Genomic DNA, 9013 nt, shown 5'->3' with positions numbered 1-9013 from the left:
TATGCGGTGGTTATTTTCTCAGAAGAAAAAGATGGCATACCTGTACTATTAAAGTATTTCGGGTCACTTACGACTCGCTAGAGAGTTGATCCCCCCGCGGACTTTGTGCGGCAAAAGCACCCCCCAAGGTAGGACCCTCTGTGGGAGACTTCTTCTCCCGTTTGGAAGCTTCGGCTTCCGAATCCCCGGGCGCAGTCCTTTTTCTCCTCCGGTCGTCTTCCTTCATGGAGACGCTCGCTCCCTCAGTTAGAATGGGCAGCGTTGGGGGCCCGCGTCCGCCCGTATTATCCTCCCCAGTATCTTCCTTCAAAGGCTCCGGGCAAGGTGCGACCTGGAGCATCTTTTCCAATATCGGATTGTCCAAACCCTCAGGGAGGAGGGCCGAACACCGAATCAACTTCGCCTTTGTTAGCCAGTCCTAGTCAAAAAGCGAACTCTCAGAAATAACTTCGTAACAAATGAGAGATAGTATGTTTAGCAGGAAGATTCCTTACCTGTTCGGCGGCGCGGTTACTGCTCAGGCCCACGTCCTTGGTGATTTCCGGACACTCTACCTGAGGTCCAAAGAATGACTTGTACATCTCCTCGTGCGTCAGGCCGAGGAAACTTTGAATGACACGCGGTCCCTCGGGATTGAACTCCCACAAGCGAAGGGGCCGGCGTTTGCAAGGCTGGACTTGCCGAACCAGCATAACTTGTATTGCCGCAACCAAACTAAAATCTCCATTGAAGAGATCTCGAATGCGGCTTTGCAGTATATGCACGTCCTTGGCTGGACCCTAGCTCAGACCTCTCCTGATCCATGACATCAGCTGTGGTGGAGGGCCCGAGCGGAAAACAGGGGCGGCCGCCCAGTTGGCACTTCTAGGAGCCGTGATGTAGAACCACTCATGTTGCCACAATTCAGACACCTCTGGAATGGAACCTTTGGGCCATGGAGCTCCCGTCATCTTGCGTATTGAGGCACCTCCGCACGCTGCATGTTGCCCCTCGATCATCTTCGGCTTTACTTCAAAGGTCTTGAGCCACAAGCCAAAGTGAGGGGTAACCCGGAGGAAGGCCTCACACACGACAATAAATGTCGTGATATGAAGAAAGGAGTCCGGAGCTAGATCGTGGAAATCTAGCCCGTAATAAAACATCAAACCCCTGACGAAAGGATCCAGAGCAAGGCCTAGACCTTGGAGGAAGTGGGAGACGAACACGACGTTCTCATTGGGTTCGGGGGAGGGGACGGCCTACCCTCGGGCAGGCAGCCGATGCAAAACCTCGGCGGTCAGATATCTGGCCTCCCTCAACTTTTTGATGTCTTCTTCCATGACGGAGGAAGGCACCCATCAGCCTTGAAGGCTAGATCCGAACATGATTGAAGGTTCGGAGCACCTGACCTGAACTTTGGGTGTTTGAGCTTGAGGTGGGGGAAGGATTCGATTGAGCACGGGAGGGAAAAGAGTAAAAGCCTTGTCCCTTTATAAAGAGGGTGAATATCAAGCGTCCTCTCCGTGGCCGTTTGGACTTGCCTATAGTCTAGGAGTCCTAGAAGCGGTTGGGTTACCCACGCCCGTATTGATGAGAATCCCGGAATAAGGGGACACGATCTCTGCTTTAACAAGACGTGCCAAGGAAACGGCCTCGCGTGACACGCTGAGGTGGGACAATAAAATGATTCGAATAAAGGCTTGGCCGTGGTGCGATGTCACACTACGGAATACGTCAGCAGATTAGATTTGTGTAAATATTATTCTCTCTATGGCAATATGTGGAAACTTATTTTGCAGAGCCGGACACTATCTTTGTGTTCAAAATCTTCTATGAAGTACTTGGAGGAGGAACCCGCCTTGCAATGCTGAAGACAATCTGCGCGCCGGACTCGTCGTCATTGAAGCCTATTCAGGGGCTACTGAGGGAGTCCTGGATTAGGGGGTGTCTGGATGGCCGGACTATACCTTCAGCCGGACTCCTGGACTATGAAGATACAAGATTGAAGACTTCGTCCCGTGTCCGGAAGGGACTTTCCTTGGCGTGGAAGGCAAGCTTGGCGATATGGATATGTAGATCTCCTACCATTGTAACCGACTTTGTGTAACCCTAACCCTCTTCGGTGTCTATATAAACCGGAGGGTTTTAGTCCGTAGGACAACATATAGAACAATAATCATACCATAGGCTAGCTTCTAGGGTTTAGCCTCTCGGATCTCATGGTAGATCTACTCTTGTACTACCCATATCATCAATATTAAGCAAGCAGGACGTAGGGTTTTACCTCCATCAAGAGGGCCCAAACCTGGGTAAAACTTCATGTCCCTTGCCTCCTATTACCATCCGGCCTAGACGCACAGTTCGGGACCCCCTACCCGTGATCCGCCGGTTTTGACACCGACAGGGCCTTTTCCGGAGCTCCGCTGGAGGGGGCATTGATCACGGAGGGCCTCTACATCAACTCCATGGCCTCTCCGGTGATGTGTGAGTAGTTTACTTCAGACCTACGGGTCCATAGTAATTAGCTAGATGGCTTCTTCTCTCTCTTTGGATCTCAATACAAAGTTCTCCTCCATTTTCTTGGAGATCTATTCGATGTAATCTTCTTTTGCGGTGTGTTTGTCGAGATCCGATGAATTGTGGGTTTTTGATCCAGATTATCTATGAACAATATATGATTCTCCTCTGAATTCTTTTATGTATGATTGGTTTATCTTTGCAAGTCTGTTCGAATTATCAGTTTGGTTTGGCCTACTAGATTGATATTTCTTGCAATGGGAGAAGTGCTTAGCTTTGGGTTCAATCTTGCGGTGTTCGATCCCACTAACAGAAAAGGAACCGATACGTATTGTATTGTTGCCATCAAGGATAAAAAGATGGGGTGTATATCATATTGCATGAGTTTATCCCTCTACATCATGTCATCTTCCTTAAAGCATTACTCTGTTCTCTTGAACTTAATACTCTAGATGCATGTTGGATAGTGGTCGATGTGTGGAGTAATAGTAGTAGATGCAGGCAGGGGTCGGTCTACTTGTCTTGGACATGATGTCTATATACATGATCGTACCTAGATATTCTCATAAGTATCCTCAGTTCTATCAATTCCTCGACAGTAATTCGTTTACCCACCATAATACTTATGCTCTTGAGAGAAGCCACTAGTGAAACCTATGGCCCCCGGGTCTATCTTTTATAATATTAATCTTCCAATACTTAGTTATTTCCTTCACTTTTATTTTACTTTGCATCTTTATCATAAAAATACCAAAAATATTATCTTATCATATCTATCAGATCACACTCTCGTAAGTGACCGTGAAGGGCTTGACAACCCCTTTATCGCGTTGGTTGCGAGGTTCTTATTTGTTTGTGTAGGTGTGTGGGACTTGTGCGTGATCTCCTACTGGATCGATACCTTTGTTCTCAAAAACTGAGGGAAATACTTACGCTGCTTTACTGCATCACCCTTTCCTCTTCAAGGGAAAACCAACGCAGTGATCAAGAGGTGGCACTGGTGAGGCGTCGTAGCTGATAAGCCGAGAAGCCTCAACAGTTTCCTTCTCCGAGTGCTCTGGTCTGAAGCTTCATCCGACTCCTAGCGTGCTGCGTGGAGGGAGTCGTCCACACCCAGTCGGACTCGAACGAAAACTTCGAATGCCACGACGGGAACCAAGTGGTGCACCAGCGAAGCCTCCAGGCCCGCCGCCTACTGTGGGCATGCCACATGTCATCGCGGAATGTCTTCCCCGCCATCAAGCTGCCACAGTCGGTCAAGATGTGGCAGCAATCTTACTTCTACGTGGAGAACGTCGACCCGGCCGTCGACTTCATCAACCTGCCGGCCTACGAAGCTGGCCCACCGGCTGAGCCTCGGGCCAACAAGGGCTACATGCCCTAGCCAGTGTCAGCAGACGGCGCTGCCGCTATCAACCGACTCAGGGTGCTGACCGAAGCCGAAGGCCTCAGAGCGTCCGACTTGCTGGTCGCCTTTGTCGCGCGTCAGGTTCTCCCGCTCCAATGCCGGCCTCACTTGATCAGCCGGATGAGCGGGCACCGTGACCCGTGCCAACTATGTACCAAGGAGATGCTGGCTGCTGAGGTGGAAAACTTGGTGAATGAGATCTCCGACCTCAAGCTGGAGGGATCCCGGCAGTTCGGCAAGCAGCCGTACTCCCGCGCGGACCCGCCGCCTGCCGTAAGCTCTTCAACCTTTTCCCTCTTCCGTGCTTCATCTTGATTCCGTTTTGTTGTATCGACCAGTCGGCCTCTTACTTTTGAAACAGATCTACATGTCCGAGGCGACGACCGCCATCGTGGGGGCGGGCGGCCCCTACTTACCGGACCGAGCTGTGAGCGACGTGAACGACCCCGACTTGGGGGCGGCCGCCTTGGAAGATGATGCCACAGGCGACATCTACGGAGTAGGCGGCTCCGAAGAGGGGGCCGGCATCGCGACGTGGCCGGACGACTTCGAGGAGGAGGAGGAGCCGCGCCCTTCACGAGGCGCCGGCAAGGCGGACGCGGGCCCCTCCACCGAGCCGACCGCCCGAGGCGGTATGCGAAAGCGTAAACAGAGCACTGCCTTGTTCGGTAGCGCGCCAAAGAAGGCCAAGAACCTGACCGCCGCGACCAGGTGGAAGGAAGCCGCCGCGAAGGCGGCCAAATTTCAGAAACTCCCGAAGGCGCCTCCCATGGTGTCGGCGTAAGTATTTTTTTTTCTCGTGCCTTCGTTTCTTGTTGATTCTATCTGAGCTTCCTCTCCTTGTCTTCTTGACTTAGGGCCCCGCTCTCACTTGAGAAGTTGGCTGCCGACTCCGTTATCGGGTCGGCGGAGGCCTCCACCACCAGCCGGCGAATCGATCCTGTGGCCGACCTCCGGGAGGCGCAGGAACAAAACGCGCGGGAGGTGTGTGAGGAGCAGGAGGCCGCCCACCTGGAGAAGGCGGAGGCAGACAAGGCGGGGGCCGCCGCGCTGAAGAAGCTGGCGGAGGCCGAGGCCGATGCCACCGCAAAAAAGCATCTTGAAGAAGCCACACGCCGCCAGGAGCAGCTATTCATTGTCCCCCTAATCTCTGCGCCGCCACTGCCAGAGTTTGTGGCGCTAACTGGGAGTGCCAGCGCCGACCACCCGATCGTGGAGAGGGAAGGCGGCGACGTCGTCATGCCGGACATAGTCGTGCCTCCACCATCGTCGTCTGAGGGAGCGCGGGACAAGCAGCCGACTGACCCGCCAGTGCCACCAGCCGAAAACGAGATGGTGACGGTCCCAACTCCCGAGGTCCGCACACCATCGCGCCACCGGTTTGCAAAGGCGGCTTCGGCGCCACGCCCGTTGGAAGTTGGTGCTGCGAGCTCTTCGATCCCGGACGCCGAGGTGACCAGCGCCGCGCCCGCCGATTGGGTGTGGGGAGGCGGGACGGGCCCTTTGAACCAGGCGACCCTGGACGTCCAAGGCAAACTTCGAGCTGAAGCTGATGCCCTGAAGCGGTGCAACCAGGCGTTCCTGGAGTAGCGAGCAGCCATTCGAGTATGTTTCTTCATCTTTGATTCTTGTGTTTCTTATACTTCTCCGTGGGAGCGCACCAGCGCACCCACTGGGTGTAGTCCCCGAGTTTCGGGCCGGCTGCCGAGCAGGTGGCTCGGAACTTCAATTGGCGAGCTCCGAGTACTAACTTCATCTGCTTAGGACTATCACAACCTCCGCGCAGTCGCCTTCAACTCTAACGTCCGAGAACTGGACCGATGGGTTGTCGACTTGTCGGAGAGCCAGAGTAAGTCCTTGTTTTCTTTCTCTGCAGGGGCGCGCTGGTGCACCCGTGGGCTGTAGTCACTGAGATTCGGGCCGACTGCTGACCAGTCGGGCCGGATCTCCCCGGCAACTGTTCTTCTTCTCCGTTGGCTGCTGACGCCTTTTGCTTTCCATCTTCTTGCAGAGGCCAATGCTGCCCTGCAGCAGCAGCTAGGTGAATCCAACACTGCGCTGCGTGCCAAGGAGGAAGACTGCAGCAAGCTGGCCGAGGAGCGTGACCGGCTGGCCACGCAGCTGGCGGAGCTTCTCAAGACAACTCGGAAGGAGGTGGAGGCAAAGGAGTCCAGTCTCCTTGCTGAGTTCGAGACCGAACGCTCTGCCTGGACCGATAAGGAGGCATTGCTGACTGCCGGTTTCGGCAAGATTGAAGACATGGTTGACGGTAAACTTCTTCCTTTTTCTTTCTTTGAGCTGCCGGCTACTGACCAAGCCGGCTTCTAGCTTCTGGCTTCTGCCTTACTTGCTTTCTTCTCGTGCAGACTTCTTCCCTGGCCACTCCGGCGCCGCCAACCAGGCTATTGAGGCCTATCGAGAGGAACAGAGGGCGGAAGGAGCGCAGATTGCTGCCGATGCCCTCGGTCCCTTAGTGAGGAGCTTCTTAGCATCCAGGCCCGCCTTCGGCCGGCTCATCAGATGATGCCCTGTCTTCAGCGCGTCGGTGCCGAAGCAATCTCCGCCCTGTGTCCAGACATGCCGGCCCCACGTACTCCCAGTCGGACTGCCGACTGGCTGGAGGTAGCTGCCGGCTGTCTTGAGGCATGGAAGGGCTCCTCGGCCCGGGCTGGAGCACGTCGGGCCTTGGAGTTCGTTAAGGCGTGTTACCATGGGATAAATCTAGCCCAGTTGACCACCTTTCGACAGGAGGCCCAGGAGGAGCTGGTGGCGGTGGAGCGTGATCTCATCAAGCGGGCGGCGACGACCGCCGAGTACACCAACACCAGCAGCTTTGTCCCGGAGCTGGCTGAGAATGGTGCCGAGGTGCTACCAGAGTGGTTCGGGATGAACCCGGAGGATGGCGAGGACTCGGCTGAAGTGATCGACTCCAACGACGAGGGAGAAGACAAGGAGGACGAGGAAGGTGAAGAGGAAGCGCCAGAAGTCGGAGCGGACGGCCAGCCTCATCTCGACCGTGCCTCCAGCAACGAGCCACGCCTGAGCGAGCCGACTGCCGCTGCAGGCGACCAAGCGGAGACTGACCAGCCGGCCGCTCCATCAACCAGCACCACCGACTCCACCATTCCGCCGAACCCGTCAGCTTCTCCCTGGGCTACCAATTTATCTTTGTTTTTACCTGCTTATTAGTTTCAACAAACTTTGTTAGCTTTGCACAATTCCACCCACGGGGTGTATTTCAAACTTCTGTTGAATGTTGGCCAAGGGCATTTTGTTATGTAAATATTTTTGCCGAGTTCTATCTCTCCTTGCTTTCTGCTCCTTGGCTTTTTCCTTTGCCGCCCTCCCTCAGTTGCCGTCTTGCCAGCCGAACAGCCGCTTTGGGACTGTGGCTGTGTCAAGTACTTAGACACTTTCGGGAAGGCAAGTACTTAGCCGACTAGTGCGTTTAGCAATTTAAGTAGAAGTCGGTCGGCCGGCTGCAAAGCAGCCGGTCGGCGAGGTGGGAAGCCGGCTTGAACTATGTACATGGTTTTGGGTCCTTAGCCATTTTTCATGTGGGCAACCTTTTCTGCCTTTGACTTGCCTACCAGACAGCCGCTCTGCGAGCTGCGGCTCTGGCAAGAGAAGGCTTAAGTGCCAACACATTACTTGTCCGGCTGCTGGAAGCTTTACATAGTACAAGGCGGCGAGCCCCCAGGTCAACTGGTCGAACCCGGTGCCAGGCGGACTAACACATTCATAGGCATAATACATATCATATAGATAAAGAAGGGCAGTCCCCGAGCTCTTCTCGGGGGACTCGGAGTCTTCATACTAATACAAAAGTTGGCTTGGTACATACTGCATTAACTGTAAAACCTTCGGAGGAGGTTTGCATTCCATGGTCGTTCCGTCTCCTTGCTGGAGTCGTCTCTTTTGTGTGCTCGAGGCTTCTAAGCATCGATCAGGTAGTAGCAGTCGTTGCCCAACACCTTGCTGATGATGAAGGGGCCTTCCCAAGGTGCTGAGAGCTTGTGCTGGCCAGCTGTTTGCTGGATCAGCCGGAGCACAAGGTCTCCCTCTTGGAAGGATCTTGGCTTGACCTTCCGGTTGTAGTATCAGCGTCGACTCTGTTGATAGATGGTGGATCGGCTGAGTGCCAGCAGCCGGCCCTCTTCCAGTAGATCGACACCATCTTCGCATGCTTCTTTTGCCTCCTCTTCGATGTACATGGTGACTCGAGGGGAGTCAAATTCTATGTCCGTCGGGTTGACGGCTTCGGCATCGTAGACGAGGATGAAGGGCGTGAAGCCAGTTGACTTATTCGGAGTTGTGCGCAGGCTCCAGAGGACGGTCGGCAGCTCGTCAAGCCAACAGCCAGCCGAGCGCTCCAGAGGCTCAACCAGTCGGGGCTTGATGCCGGACAAACTGAGGCCATTTGCTCGCTCCACTTGGCCGTTTGACTGCGGATGGGCAACGGACGCTAAGTCCAGTCGGATGCCCTGTGTCGCGCAGAAACGGGCCAAAGCACCTTTGGCAAAGTTTGTGTTGTTGTCGGTGATGATGCTGTGTGGTATGCCATACCGGATGGTGATGTCGGCGATGAAAGTCACAGCAGTCGGACCATTCAACTTCTTGATTGGTTTTGCTTCTATCCACTTGGTGAACTTGTCCACCGCGACAAGCAGATGAGTCATGCCGCCGCGTGCTATCTTGAATGGTCCCACCATATCCAGCCCCCAGACAGCGAAGGGCCAGGCAAAGGGATGATCTTGAGTGCAGAAGCCGGCTGATGTGGCTTGGAGCGGAACTTCTGGCACCCTTTGCATTCCTGGACCAAGCCTTTGGCGTCTTCTAGAGCAGTCGGCCAGAAAAACCCATGACGGAAAGCTTTGGCAACAAGTGCTCTTGAAGCCGTGTGGTGGCCACACTCGCCTTGGTGGATATCTTTGAGGATTGCTCTGGCTCCACGCAGCGCTGGTACACATCAGTGACACTGCGCCTCACAAGTTCTCTGTTGACAATGGCATACGCTGCTGCCCAGCATTGGACTTACCGGGCTGAGATCTCATCAGTCGGCAGCTCTTTGTTCACCAGAAAGTTGAGGATGGGTTGTGCCCATGAAGG

Source organism: Triticum urartu, chromosome 3 (assembly GCF_003073215.2).
Source record: "Triticum urartu cultivar G1812 chromosome 3, Tu2.1, whole genome shotgun sequence".
Taxonomy (NCBI): domain Eukaryota; kingdom Viridiplantae; phylum Streptophyta; class Magnoliopsida; order Poales; family Poaceae; genus Triticum; species Triticum urartu.
The sequence above is the reverse complement of the archived record's forward strand: the minus strand, read 5'-3'. Positions refer to the sequence as shown.